Source organism: Myxocyprinus asiaticus, chromosome 2 (assembly GCF_019703515.2).
Source record: "Myxocyprinus asiaticus isolate MX2 ecotype Aquarium Trade chromosome 2, UBuf_Myxa_2, whole genome shotgun sequence".
In the NCBI taxonomy this organism is placed as follows: Eukaryota; Metazoa; Chordata; class Actinopteri; order Cypriniformes; family Catostomidae; genus Myxocyprinus; species Myxocyprinus asiaticus.
This window is the reverse complement of record NC_059345.1, coordinates 20,103,359-20,119,111: the sequence shown is the minus strand read 5'-3', so window position 1 is coordinate 20,119,111 and position 15,753 is coordinate 20,103,359. Positions and strand designations below refer to the sequence as shown.

The 15,753-nt window shown below is 39.2% G+C and overlaps 1 protein-coding gene across 6 annotated transcripts in view; it reads left to right on the top strand.

Moving 5' to 3' along the window:
* The window catches only part of LOC127414224 (zinc finger protein 638-like), a 110,687-nt gene that overhangs the window by 58,522 nt on the left and 36,412 nt on the right, over positions 1–15,753 (top strand). The window lies entirely within an intron of this gene.

Sequence of the window (15,753 nt, the reverse complement as noted above, 5' to 3'; positions counted from 1 at the left end):
ACAGAGCGAGGAAACGGCCTCCCGTCATCACCCAAGCCTCGAGGAACCGAGTCTGTGTGAAAGGACGGATGAACACACATGCGATTGAACACACATGTGTCCTCATGTGATTCAAGTAAGAGGTTTACGTCTGGGCAGAGATAGAATATTATAGTGTGTTATTCTTGTGTATCAAGGTTATTGCTTGTACAGTTTACGGACCACCGAGTCCGCTCATTGCGGCTAATACTCAGGGTATTAATTATCACGAATGAGATTTGCTGTATTGTAGTCCAACCACAATGGACTGTTGTGCATTTCCGCCATCGCGGGTGACACCGGCAAACTGAGTTTATCCATTAAAGAATCAAAGACCGCGTGACGGTTTACGAGCCGTCCACCGCGTCTCTGAGTGATAAACTAACAGCTGCTTTCTCTCCCACGATCGCGAAACTGGCTTTGGGGCTGTCACTTAATTCTCTCTCTCTCTCGTACTAACCACACACACACACACACACACACACACACACACACACACACGACCCCTCACAAACATTCTCGCACACATTTTTGGCTAGTAGATAGCTTCATGATAAAGCTCAGCTTTGTCCCTAAGCTATCATACAAGCGGATACACGCGGTAACTGGTAGACGCCATTGACTGGTTTCTCTCCGCCCACCTTCGCGGCCATATTCTCTGGCCGGAAGTCTCGCATGACATACTTTCCACAAGAATCGCGTCCGCCATTTTGTACATGTCCCTCCTTACACACACACACACACACACACTCGCTCTCACACACACACACACACCCTCATGTGTTATAGGATTATTTTGATTTCCATATCTAATCATATCACTGTTTATTTTGTAGTTGTAAGTCGGAAGTTTATTGACTGCATTGATATTACTGCATAAATAAACTTTGTTATATTACAAAGAGAAGTGTTTTGGTTTGTTTTGCATACACCTGTGTCATGCTGACGGGATGTCAGTGCTCGGATTCAAGCCTTCATTCATTGTTTTTTCCCCGAAAATCTATATTCTTTGGATGTCGATTTTCCTAAGAAAACAATCTAATATTGAGACTGTTATACTATCTGGTTATTAGTCCCTGATTCCAGGGTGGTGCCCTGGCAATATTAATCCTTATTAATATTCTATTGATTTTTGATAATTGATAATTATCTTTGATGATTGTTGATTTTGAAGGATCAATAAGCTAGTGTTAATTTTAATTAATGTTTCATCGATGTTAATGATTGGTGATTATCTTTGATAATTGTTGATTTAAAGGATTAAAAAAGCTAACATTGATTCTCATCAATGTTCTATTGATTTTAATAATTAATAATTATATTTGATAATTATTAATTATTGCTAATAACAAAACCCACTCCTAAACGTAGCGCACTACATTTACTGGAGCCCCATATGAGGTTTTAATGAGTTAGATTCAATTAATTAATTTAAATATTAATTAATAACTAAATAAATAATTATCAATTATTTCTGATAGTAACACTGATCTAAACAACCAGTAAAGCCCTACACTTTTAATGTCTCCAGAGCCCGAGGATTTTGAATTCTTTGACATATTGTCCTCCTAGAACTGTTATGGAACAGAGTGTATCGAATCTCACTAGTTTATGACATTAATAGTGATAAAACTAGCAAAGTGCGCAGAGCTCGCTGTTCAAATGTCCGAACCTCATGTGGTGCCATGTGATCCCAGACCTGTGCTTTATCTTGAATAAAGCACGGCTGTTGACCAATCAGAATTGAGGACTGGAACTAACCATTTTATAATTTAAATTATTCCATTTATTCATTAATAATTTTTTATTAATTTAATTTTTAATGGATGAGTTGGACTGAATTGGAAAATAGCCAACAAGTGCCAAGCATAAATGGGAATTCCAACATCCCAGGTGGCACCATATGAAGTTGGTTGAGAGAACGTCCAGATTGTGCAGAGCTGTAATCTAAAATAAAAAAATAGTTTTGATATGTTTAACTTTTGGTCGCTACATTTTGCCCATACTTCCATGTGTATTAATTACATAGTTTTGATACCTTGACTATTGTTCTAAAATGTAGAAAGTAGTAATAAAGAATGAGTCAATGTATCCAAACAGTGTATGCAAGATTGTTTCCACTTGCAGATTTTCTTTAAATAATAATAATTGTATTTCCTATTATAAATAGTATTTTTCCTGCTTAAAAAAAGCAACGTATCTAGAACAAAAGCTAACTCTACACACTCCAACATGTTTTTAACATAAACATCTATTTTTTTAATATCCTTAAAAAAAATATTTCATAAATATCCTCTTTTTTTTTAATAATATTCTGTGATGTAAATGGAGATATATTTAAGAACTCCACCTCTTAATCCTCAGCTCCACCATAGGAGAAGACATGAAAGGTCTCTCAGTTCTTGTGAGCTTGATGGCTTTACATACATTCACAGTCTAGCTTATTTCTGTTGAATCACATGATAAGAGGATACTGTTACTTACTTCATGTCACATTCCTCTTGTCACTCAGATTAAGCTGGTACGGATATCATTACACCTACGGGATCTCCCCCATTAAACTGAATGATAGAGCGTCATCTGAAAAAATTGACACTTATCTGTGGAGAAATCTGGGTATTTTAAGTTAAATTGAAATGCTTATTCCTTCTGTGCCATAATGTCACTTTATAAAAGAATAATTTTTGTGGACTGATTGTTGCTTTGGTACATTGCCCTACATTCCTGTACTGAGCTGGCTGGAGACAGATGTAACCTCTCCCTCTGATCTGTGAGTGAAAAGACATTGTTGTTCTCTGTTTCCAAATCACATCCTCTTCTTTATCTTCTCGCTAACAATGGGTCCTCGTCTGCTATCGGGTGCAGTGGCCATAGCTTTGCATATCCAGTGATGTAGGCTCTCAGAGAGTGGGTGCCAGACTCTCTAGCAGGGGCGTGGCCACAAGGATGGCACAGGGTGGCAGCTGCCACACTAAAAATGAGCTGTACCACCCCAGCAAAAGTATCCAAATATATTAAATATAAATGTAAGTATATTATAGTTGATGTTGACATTGTGTAGGGGTTTATTAATATCAAACTGCCTAAACTCTCACTAAATGCACAAATGACTACAGACCTATAGCGTGATTGATTGCACCAACAACCAATCCCGTGATTGTTTACAGCAGCAGCTAATCACAGCATCGAACAATCGCGTACTTACTATTGCAGCAGTGTTTGGGCTCTAGTGGGTTGATCAGCTTATTTCCTCAACAACAATCACATGGACAAATATGTGGGGAAAAAAAGATGTAAAAGATGAATTTCTCAGTTGTTTTTAAGTATTCACTGAATGATTATTATTAGATACATTGCTGTCAGTTATGGTGTTCAGACGGGTGAGACATGTCCTCACCACTTTTTGAAATAACTTTCGTCAGGTATGTGTATAATCCAGAGGAAACATCTCCAGTTCTAGAGTAGGAGTTTCTATTTCATCTTTTTGTGTTATGACTGGCGATCTGGTGCTGCAATGTGTTATTTTGAATGTTATGATAAGTGTTTGTTGCGGCTGTTATTAGTGTTGTTTAGTGTCTGAAATTTTTCGCAGCTCGCCCTCTTTTCCATGTCCCCCATTGTGATGGCCTTCTCGGTCGTATTGTTTAGTGTATTTAGTGTGTGTGTGCGTTATCTTTTTCTCTTTCTCTCCCTCTCTCTTAATCGCTCTCAGGTGTGCGGTAACCAGGTGAGCTGATTGTTGATGGGGCGCACCGGTGCGCAGTGTGTTTCCTCTCTATGTACAGTAAACTGAGTGTTTCATCTCGTTCACGGGTGCTCAGGCACATATTGACTTTTTTCCGGGTTCCCACTGCTGGTGCAGAGAGTTTGTGGTTGTCGCTGTCTGAACTTCGGAGTTCGCTGTTTTTTCATATACAGAACTGTCAATAAATGTGTCTGTGTTTACGCTACTATTGTCTCCCTGTATCTTTTATTGCATTTTATTTTTAAAGTGTAACACCCAACCACTGACATATAGGGCCTCGTTTCCCAAATGCATAGTAAGCCTAAGTTGATTGTAGAATTCAGCTAATGATTCATCTTAGTTTTGTGGCCCGTTTCCTAAAAGCAGTGGAACTTAAGTAGTACTTGAAAATGCTCGTAGATTTAGGAGTGCTCTGGAGTAATTGTACAGCGCTAAGAGCATCATAAGCACAGAGACTTATGCAGATACCTGCAGGACAATTGCAAAATTACACTTCAACTTTTGCATTTTTAACAGACAAGTCTAATAGTAAAAATAATAATATAATAATAATAATAATAATAATAATGAAATACATAAAATAGATAGTCTAAATGGATGGATAGATTAACTAGTAAAATAAATAAAGTTATTTGTGTGGACTAGTTGGACCAGTTGGTAACAACAAATTGGTGGCATGATTGATGCAGACAACTGTATAAATTAATATTAGAGAGAGAAGAAAAAAGTCATTAACTTGCTGACATGCATGAAAATCATCTGTATATATTTGCTCATCATCCTACATTTACATTTAGTCATTTGGCAGATGCTTTTATCCTCGTCTCCTCTTCCTTTATGACACCCAAAGGCTCTCTCACCAGCACAAGTTGTGTAGCACCGCACGTGCAGCACTGCTGTCCAAGTTATCACTTTTGGGAGTAAAGAGCAGACCTGATTATGGAAGCAGATTGTGTAAAAGAAAAAGATCGTTCTGCCCAAAATTATTGTAAAAACAATATGTAAATATGTAGTTAAGTAGGTCGATGATTTAAGAAAATATTTTAAAACAAATTTAAGCGAGGTAAATTATAAGTGATTGTAAAGTTACGCACAAATATAATGATGTTTCAAATTACAAGCAGCAGTCACATTTCAGCACTTCACGCATATGGACAGTGACTCTCTTAAGTAGCACTTAAAGCACATCCTCGCACATTCATGTTAAATGCAGTTTTGGGAAACACACACACAGAGCGCACGTGATGTTAATGATGCGGTTAGTGTATAAGCAGTGGCTTCTCACATTCACTCGCTGCTGAAGCACGCAGCTCATGCAGATCGTATATTTGTTTAATTAAATCTCAGCCTTTTGTGGTTAAAGCATCACACTAGGACATAATTAATTTGATGAATTGTGCATTTATACATTAATTTCATCACAAATATGTCAAATTACTTGACATTCCGCATTTTATAGTTAATTCAGTTTTATGACTGGATTCCACTATTCCCTCCGTGTTTTCCGTAAAGTGGAATTCATAGGGCCCTACTTTTGTTTACCTTTGAAGGTACACTTATATGTTTTGTTCCTGTGGGCACAAAATAAAAACATACCTTTTCATCTCCTTTAGGGTACAAATACTTCCCCAAAACAAGGGTACAACCACAGTGACAACATTGTGCCTTAAACAGTACCTTTTTTCTGAGAGTTTAAGAATTATAATGTAAGGAGCATGTTACAAACATTTTACTGTATGCAGGATTGTAAATAGATTAATTTTCTGCAGTGCAAAACAATGACAAACTGCAGCATAAGAGGTGTGCTATTACTTTTCTAAGTGATTGGACAAACGATAATCCACAGGCGGAAAATAAAATGGGTGAAAAACTCCCATAGACTTATATTGAAGGAAAGTCCTGAGCCATTTCTAGGCACCAGAATTTCATAGAGACATGTTGATCAGGACTTATGACTTGGGCCAGTACAAAACCACCTAGAACACCCTAATATCCACCTGCAACCACAGAGCAACACACTAAACCACTCAGAAAACCTTAGCAACTGCATCACAATGTCCCAGCTACAATCTACAACACCCATCACATTTTTTCTTTTATTTTTTTCAATTAACTAATCTAGTTAAGATTATAATTAAAGGATCCAGCACACTAATGAATGCCTGCAGTTGTTGAACTAATGTGTGAACTGGGTTTTTTATATTGACATTTACACATAATGGTCATGTGGGACAGCACACTTGAGAAGCCCACTGTGTGTCCGCTGTGGAATTCTTGTAAATTCCAATACTTCTATTAGTCTCAGATTGATATTCCATTTCCACCCCAAAACACTGTTAGCTTTGTTTTCTTTTATTTGTAAAATCTTTTCTTCTCATTGTCATCAACACTATAATCACAATCATTACTGAAAGTATTATCATTATTCTCAATGTTATCATCATTCTGATCAAAATCTGCGATCTCAGTGCACTTGTCTTTTTGGCATGTTTAAAGCCTAGAATCATGCCATGAAGCACATGAGGTGAAGAACACAGTGTCTTCTGCTGTCTGAATGTACATTAACATGATGTACTGCTCACTCCAAATAGACCCTTGAGCTTAAGGGCCAGTCATGCCAAGCAGCTGAAAGCAAACTCAGTAAACACACCCTGATTGCACACGTAAATTCAGCACGCAGCAGGGGTCATGACTTAAATAGGGAAGACGCAGGACTGAACTACGATAAGTAACCCTGAACTTTGAATGATGACCTTCACAGCACAAACCCTCCAGCAGGGTTGGGAAGGTTTCTTTTAAAAAGTATTCCACTGCAGATTACAGAATACATGCTGTAAAATGTAATTTGTAATGTATTCCATTAATTACTCAAGGTCAGTAATGTAATCTAAATACTTTGGCTTACTTCTTCGGCACTGGCAAATCTTTTCATTTGTTTTGACTATAAACAAGTAAATAAAGTAAGAAAACACACTTTAAAAAGTTATGCTTGAACGTGCATTTTCACCATAGAATATACACTATATTGCCAAAGTATTCGCTCATCTGCCTTTAGACGCATATGAACTTAAGTGACATCCCATTCTTAATCCATAGGGTTTAATATGATGTCGGCCCACCCTTTGCAGCTATAACAGCTTCAACTCTTCTGGGAAGGCTTTCCACAAGGTTTAGGAGTGTGTTTATGGGAATTTTTGACCAGAAGCGCATTTGTGAGGTCAGACACTGATGTTGGACGAGAAGGCCTTGCTCGCAGTCTTTGCTCTAATTCATCCCAAAAGTGCTCTATCGGGTTGAGGTCAGGACTCTGTGCAGGCCAGTCAAGTTCTTCCACACCAAACTCGCTCATCCATGTCTTTATGGACCTTGCTTTGTGCACTGGTGCGCAGTCATGTTGGAACAGGAAGGGGCCCAAACTGTTCCCACAAAGTTGGGAGCATGGAATTGTCCAAAATCTCTTGGTATGCTGAAGCATTCAGAGTTCCTTTCACTGGAACTAAGGGGCCAAGCCCAGCTCCTGAAAAACAACCCCACACCATAATCCTTCCTCCACCAAACTTCACAGTTGGCACAATGCAGTCAGACAAGTACCGTTCTCCTGGCAACCGCCAAACCCAGACTCGTCCATCAGATTGCCAGATGGAGAAGTGTGATTCGTCACTCCAGAGAACGCGTCTCCACTGCTCTAGAGTCCAGTGGCGGCGTGCTTTACACCACTGCATCCGACGCTTTGCATTGCACTTGGTGATGTATGGCTTGGATGCAGCTGCTCGGCCATGGAAACCCATTCCATGAAGCACTCTACGCACTGTTCTTGAGCTAATCTGAAGGCCACGTGAAATTTGGAGTTCTGTAGCGATTGACTCTGCAGAAAGTTGGCGACCTCTGAGCAATATCCGCTGACCCTGCTCTGTCATTTTACGTGACCTACCACTTCGTGGCTGAGTTGCTGTCATTCCCAGTCGCTTCCACTTTGTTATAATACCACTGACAGTTGACTGTGGAATATTTAGTAGCGGGGAAATTTCACGACTGGACTTGTTGCACAGGTGGCATCCTATCACAGTACCACGCTGGAATTCACTGAGCTCCTGAGAGCGGCCCATTCTTTCACAAATGTTTGTAGAAGCAGTCTGCATGCCTAGGTGCTTCATTTTATACACCTGTGGCCATGGAAGTGATTGGAACACCTGAATTCAATTATTTGGATGGGTGAGCGAATACTTTTGGCAATATAGTGTATTATACAATATAATCGAGTCTGGTAACAGATGTAAAGGCAAGAAATAGCATTTTAGCTTAGCATAAAGCTAATGTTCACATGCCAGTTTACACAAGGTTAACTATTTTTGCTTCTACAAACTTCAAAACCTTGCAGTCTGTACACAACGACATCCTTTTCTGATCGTATGTAGATTCTGTTCATAGAATGAGGCAGAAAATGCTTTCTATATGATGTTAAAGGCTACACTGGTTAGCATTTCTTGTAAAAAAAAAATACACTAACTGCATTGAAGGCATGAAATCGTGTATTTACTGGATTTTTGAAGTGTATCAAACAGTTTTTTGTTAAGCTGTAGAAATATTATGTGGCTCCTCTCTTAAGCTCCCAAGGGAAAGTTCCTCAATGACGTCAAATCCACCTTTTCACTCACAACAGTTTGAATGTAATACATTAAAAGAAAGTGTTTCACTGCTGTTCAAACACTCTTTGGATCGCATAATTTATATGGATAAATGTTTTCCAGCTGAATAGTCTAAATATTAAATGAAACAAATGGCAATAAAATGCAAAGTAATCCCTTCAGTAATCAGAATTATTTTTGAAAGGAAATGTATTCTAATTACCAATTATTTAAACTGTAACTTTAGTGGAATACAGTTTCTAATATTTAGTATTTTAAATACTTAAACCCATAACATGTATTCTGTTACTCCCCAACCTTATCCGCCATTCACATGTTGGGATTCAGAATGCCAATGCAAATTGACATTGACACTTGAGACATACGTCCCCCAGTATATTCAGATTAGTGGTCAGTCAGTATGTTTTTTTATTTTTTTATTTGTTGATTCTCAAAATTTTACTATTGGTTCCCACACATCATTGAATATTCTGTGACAGTCTTGCTGCAGCCTATCAGTTTAAAATTAACATACAGTTCGGGTAATGACACAGCATTTCTGATAACCTCTACTCTCTGACATAAACTGAGATAGAAATCTAAGGGATGAATTCTCCACAAAACAATTATATGGGCTGTTATACTGTATTGTAGGAGGTGACAATCTTCTGTAGACTGAGTGTTTGACTGATTCCCCTGAAGGCCTGTATAATGCATAGCAGTGGTGATGATCCCATGGCTTGATGAGTGTCTGAACAAGGTCTGAAAAAGATTTATGATGCTAGTTTATTTGTTCTGGAGGTAGTCAGTGCCACAGGCTTAAGGCATTGATTGAATGTTGACAAAATAAATACCAGAAGATTATGGTTTCATTTTACTTACCCCCTTCTTCTCTCATTTGCTCTCCTCTGTGTGTGTATTTCAAGATGGGTGTTCAGTTCCTTTTCACACTAGACAGAGTGGCTGAAGTCACAAGTAACAACAAGCTTGGATTTGCAACATTCCACAAAAGTACAAACTTAAAAAAAGTATTTATTTCTACATTCTATGCCCTGTAGGGTCTTGCTTGTAATATACTGTATGTTCTTACTGTAACACATGCTTGCATGACCTTGGCTCTTGGCCTTGGCCCAGTTGTATTGCCATAAGGACTTTAGATGGGAAGTGGATATCTACAGTATATAAATATGTGAAGACACCTGGGCTGTCATTATTATTAACACCTGTCTCTCGTTATAGTGATGGTGGAGGGAGACCTGAAAAGGCAGATAATCGCATCAGTCGAGAGAAAGAGAGAGACCAGAGAGAGACTGTTCCTGTGTGTGCAACAAGAATTATTGTATTATTTGTGTGTGATTACTTGGCCACTGATTGCACTTTTGAATTTATGAAGGGAAATATGTGTGGATGGGTCCTGTAAAATGTTGTCTCGGTGTGTGACGTGCAATGCTATGGCTGGGGAGGCGGTGCCAGGGCCGTCTACGTCTGCTCCACGTCAAGATGACACAAGATGAAACTCACATACCCATATTTTTCAGTTATTAAAGATTGGTTATTTCGAGTGACGCAGGACACTCAAAAAAAAAAAATTTAAAAAAAATACAACCCAATTATTAGTGCCGAAAAGCCGTCTGGAAACCCTCTTCCAGGCAGCTCACCATAATCCAATGGCTGGCCAACTAGGGCACGAGAAAACTTTTAACCGGATAATGGCCCGTTTTTTTTTTTGTCCGGGCATTCACAGGGACGTTCGCAAGTGGTGTGCGGCGTGCTGTGAATGTCAATTGGTGAATCCATCAGCCACCCCAAAAGCACCATTGCGCCCTTTACCGCTAATCGAGGTCCCCTTCGAAAGAATTGGGCATCACTTTGTATTAGTTCTGGTGGACTATGCAACACGATATCCAGAAGCAGTGCCTCTGCGCAACATCTCAGCACGTAGTGTTGCAGAGGCATTCTTCAGAATAATCTCCCGAGAGGGGATCCAAAAGAAATCCTCACTACATTTATGTCATGAACACTACGCGAACTGTATGAATTGTTAGGTATTAAATAGATTTGCACCAGTGTTTACCACCCACAAACAGATGGGTTGGTGGAACAATTTAATAAAACCTTAAAAAATATGATTCGTAAGTTCGTACATGAGAACGCTAGAAATTGGGATAAGTGGCTCGAACCCCTGTTATTTGCAGTGCGAGAGGTCCCACAAGCCTCCACAGGGTTTTCCCCATGCCAGCTGTTGGTATGGGCGTCGGCCGTGGGTCGTGCTCGAAGTGATGCGGGAAGCTTGGGAGGACGGACCTTTAAACAGTAAAAATGAAATTCAGTACGTTCTTGATTTTAGAACAAAGCTTCACACTTTGGGTCAATTAACACAGGAGAATTTACTCCAAGCTCAGGAACGTCAAAGTCGACTGTATGACAGGGGCACTCTAATACAGGAATTCGCACCGGGAGATAAAGTGCTTGTATTACTGCCAAACTCAAGCTCTACATTACTTGCCAAGTGGCAAGGGCCCTTTGAGGTCACACGGCAAGTTGGATATCTCGATTATGAGGTTAGACGAATGGACAGGGGCTGGGCACGTCAAATTTACCACCTCAACCCCCTAAAATCATGGAGGGAAGCAGTCCCTGTGGCCTTGGCGATGGTAGTTCCAGAGAGGGTGCAGCTCGGGCCGGAGGTGACTCTCAAACCAAATTCATTCACCCCGGTCCCGTGTGGAGACCACCTCTCACCGTCGCAGCTCACAGATGTGGCCAAGTTGCAAGCAGAATTCACGGACATGTTCTCGCCTCTCCCCGGTCGCACGAACCTCATAGAACACCATATCGAGACCACCCCGGGGATGATGGTTCGTAGCCGGCCCTATTGCCTTCCTGAACACAAGAAAAGGGTTGTTCAGGAAGAATTAGAGGCAATGCTTGAGATGGGCATAATAGAAGATTCGCACAGCGATTGGGCCAGCCCGGTGGTTCTGGTACCTAAGAGCGACGGGACTGACCGGTTCTGAACACTGTGTCCTAATTTGACGCGTACCTAATGCCTCGGATTGATGAGTTGCTCGATCGGTTGGGCGTAGCTCAATTTTATTTGACACTGGACTTAACGTAGGGTTATTGGCAGATCCCTTTAACTCCAATCTCCCGAGAAAAAACACTGTTTTCCACACCGTTCGGCTTACACCAATTTGTGACCAATTTGGATGTTGCCCCGGCCTGAGTCGGGCGGTGGGGTTATGTGGGGATGGGGTGTGGTCATGTGTCTGTCTGCGGGAGAAGGAGAGCGATAAGGCTCGTCACCTGGGCTGTCGTTATCATTAACACCTGTCTCTCATTATAGTGATGGCGGAGGGAGACCTGAAAAGGCTGACAAGCGCATCAGTTGAGAAAAAGAGAGAGACCAGAGAGAGACTGTTCCTGTGTGTGCGACAAGAATTATTGTCTCATTTGGGTGTGATTACTTGACCACTGAGTGCCCTTTTGTTTGAATTTTGTGAACGACGCTAAAGAGTAATAAAATACTCACGTTGACTGTTTCCGCTGCCTCCTGACTCCTCCTGAAAATTCAAACTCTGTTACAACAGGGTCTTCATAACTTAGTTTGATACCTCCTGGACTATGGCTTACTTACTGACAGGAACTTTATATAACTTTATTGCAACTAATATTGTTATAATTGTCAGCCTATAAAAAGGCAGTGAGGTGTATTGTATAATATCATAAATTATTAATTCTTGAGAGAATTTATAAAAGAACCTCAGTTAAAAATTGTGTAGTAATGTTAAACACATAAACTAGAAACGCTTTTGGGTCTGTTTTGGGGTAATTTACTGTATACAATCAATCATTTTTACATGTACAGTTTAGTAAAGCGGAGAGGTTTTGGAAAGGGGATGAGAGTGGACAGCTGAAACATGGGATGAGCAGTTTTCAGTTACAGCTGAAAAGACGATGGACATATCAGAGTACACTGTTACCACAAACCGCCTTGCCAGCACAATTCTGAGATCATGGGTGTCGGAGAAGGGGTTGTGTTCGCATGAGTTTGAATGTTTATCTGTATGTGTCTGTACTCTGAAATAGAAGGTGTCGGGGTGCTGAGAGAAGCAGACTCATTTCAGATGGGGTGACAAAACCATAGCTTATTCGAATAAGGCTTTCATTAAGGAAACATTAACCAGCTTATGTACACTAAGCTGACCAGCAGACACTCATAAAGAATCACGCTGTGAGAGGATAATCTTTCACACTGTCAAACACACCAAAACATTAACTTTAATTTGACATGAATATAGACATACCCTAACTCATAGCCCATTACACAACAGAACATTGATATTCCTGCAGCAGATAGACTTGATCATCAGTGCTTTGGATACCATGTTTACTGTCATAAATGTATTTTATGAAATGGATGAAATGTGGTGTACCACTTTATTTTTTACTCAAGAGATACAACAAACTTATTTACAGTGTGGTCCAAAAGTCTGAGACCACTAGTAAAAAATGCTTCTATTTTGAATTGTTTTAATTATAAAATTATATCATCTGTATTACAATTTTTATTTAAAGTTGAAGTTTAATATGAATTTCAGTTTGTCTTATTTGGTATGTCCCCCATTTACTTTAATGACAGCATGCACTTAAGCTGGCATAGACATCCTGATGATCCATGTTATTCCATGATCTAAGAGTGTTCAAAAGATCTTGTATGAATCTTATGTTCTTCAATGGAAGCAAGGAAATCTGACCTTTTGTAGAAAGGAGTCAACATGGTCAATGTTACAAATTACTTACATTTGATTAGTAACCTACAAATTGAACCGTAAATGTTTCTATTCAATGTGGTATCAGACTTTTTGGACCCCAAATACTTTGTAGTCTAAGCTCCATCTGCCATGAGGACATCATGTCATTGTGACCTTTTAAGAACTGAAGGGCTACTGAGAGAGTCCTGTATCGTTGAGTGATAGGTATTCCCTCAAGCCTTGGGGTGCATTTATTCTTCTTATATTTAATTAGTTATCTGTTAACGGGCCTCTCACATCCCACACCACTTGTTCTGCCAGGCATTTGTCCCTACAAATGGCTCACTGCCAGCTGCAGAGAATGTAGCTGCGTGCAAAGTTGTGTGCCACAACAATGAGAAGGGCAAACCGTTCATCTAAACATTTTAATCCTCCATACTTGAAGATAAAAGTGCAAATGATACCTTTCAACATGGCTCTCTTTCTTTCTGTCTCACCTGTTAGAGTATTTGTATTATGGCCAGCTGTTTCTCTCTCTTTGGGACCAGCGTGTATTTGAATTAAATTTGCTCCCTGCTACTTAAAGTAATAACTGTCTTTCACTTTGCAGGACCTAGACATAAACGAGAAGAAAAAAGTAACAGAGATAAAAGGAGATGAGTGTGGTAGGATTGAACAAACCATGGGCGGACTGGCCATCGGGAGCACCAGGCGTTTTCCCAGTGGGCCGCTGGGTAATTTGGGCCGGCCCGCTGCTGCGCAAGTACCGGCCTGTCCTACTGGCGATATAGGCGGCCGCCCTGAGCTTCAATATGCCCGTGCGGACCTCATAACAAAGCAAACATTTTATAAACTCTGCAAGACAAGCCAATACAATGGCTTTTATTTTGAAATAATGTAATGGCTTTTATTTTGAAATTACACATCGGAGCGCATATCCGTATGAGCGCATCAATTCATACCTGTGTGGACCTTATTATTTGACATACTGTACAAATCACAATAATGGTGACAACCAAAAATTACATATTAAGTATAAGATGAGCTCTGAATAATCACTAAATGACAAATAACTGCAAGTTACAACAAATACAATAACAGCAGCATAAATAAAAACGGCAAACAGTAAAGCTATGAGCAGTACATAGTCGTTTGCATAATTTATTCATACCGCAAAGCATTTTAGGGAGCTGAAGCGAATGCTCACGCCTGATAAACATGCAGAAAATAAGTCATAAAAAATATTACTTTGTAGGTATTTGAGTCTTAAGGCTTACTTTGTTTAAGATGGCAGATACAGCGCTTGTCAAAGCATAGGGCTTTTCACTTTTTCTCATGAATAATCTGGGGAAGGAATTAAAACACTGCAGATATAAAGATGCAACAAACTCACATAGAGTGAAAATATTAGCAATTCATCTGCAAAATATCTGCAAAGATCTACACTTTAAGAGGTATATTTATTTATTTTTTCATATATTTATATTTGTATATTTATATATGTACATATTCTGGCCATATTTGTTTTCATTGATTTTTTTTTAAATAAACATTTACACATAGTTATGCGAGTAATTGACATGAAATTTTAAGCATTGTCATCAGTGTCCTGCTGTTTGACACTTTCTTCATCTAACTATTTTAAACAATATTTTATGATCTTGTATAGCTATATATATACATATATAATATATTATTATTATACTTATTGTTTTCACAATCCCATATTAACTAAGACAAGTTTATTTGCACTTCTAGAAAAAAGCTGAAAGGTGATTAAGATTTTATAAAACTTTGAAGAAATGATGACTTGTTACAGCACATAAAATACACACTTTCCCTTGTACTTTCATGTACATTTTAACCTAACATCTGTATGTTGGGGAAAAGGTTTTCAGACATGTTGTTTGTCTGATATATAAAGTACTTATTTTTTGGTGCTTTCTCTAAAAAATCCACTCATAACATTTACAGTGGTTTTATATTTTTAAAGTTATGAACATTTTTGCACTGGTGGGGTCCATTGTCATGACAAGCAGTCAATAGAAATTTATTTTTTTCAACACAAAAGGTTTGGTGGGCCGCTCTGGGCCAGAAAGTCTAGGGCCACTTTTAGTCCTAGTCCACCACTGTAACAGACAGACCTCACAAAAAATTGCAGACAGGAGGTCGAAAGTTAAACTGCTGAACTTTGAGTAAGCTTTCTGAATGTCTGAACTGTCCCTCCCGATGGACAAAGCCGGAACTACAGTTGCGACACACAGCGGAAGCACAAGAACTTACTTCTTTTAATAGATGTGACATGAAATGTTCAGTGTGTCTGGTTTTCTGAAACATTTAAGTAGTAATTACATTAATATAAAATTTATAATTAATAATAATTACATTTATATACTCCTAACTCTAACCCAAACCCAAACTTACCCCTTGCCATAACAGTACTGAGACCAAAACAGCTTTCTTTCACTCATTTCCTTGCAAATGTAGTATCTTGGATGTGGCGTCAAAGGCAAGCCTGGGCAATTTTTCAGGGCTTGAACATTCACTGTAGGGTGGCACACTTAGACTTGTCTTGAATTTGGCACATCTGATCTGGAAAGGGTGGCAAATC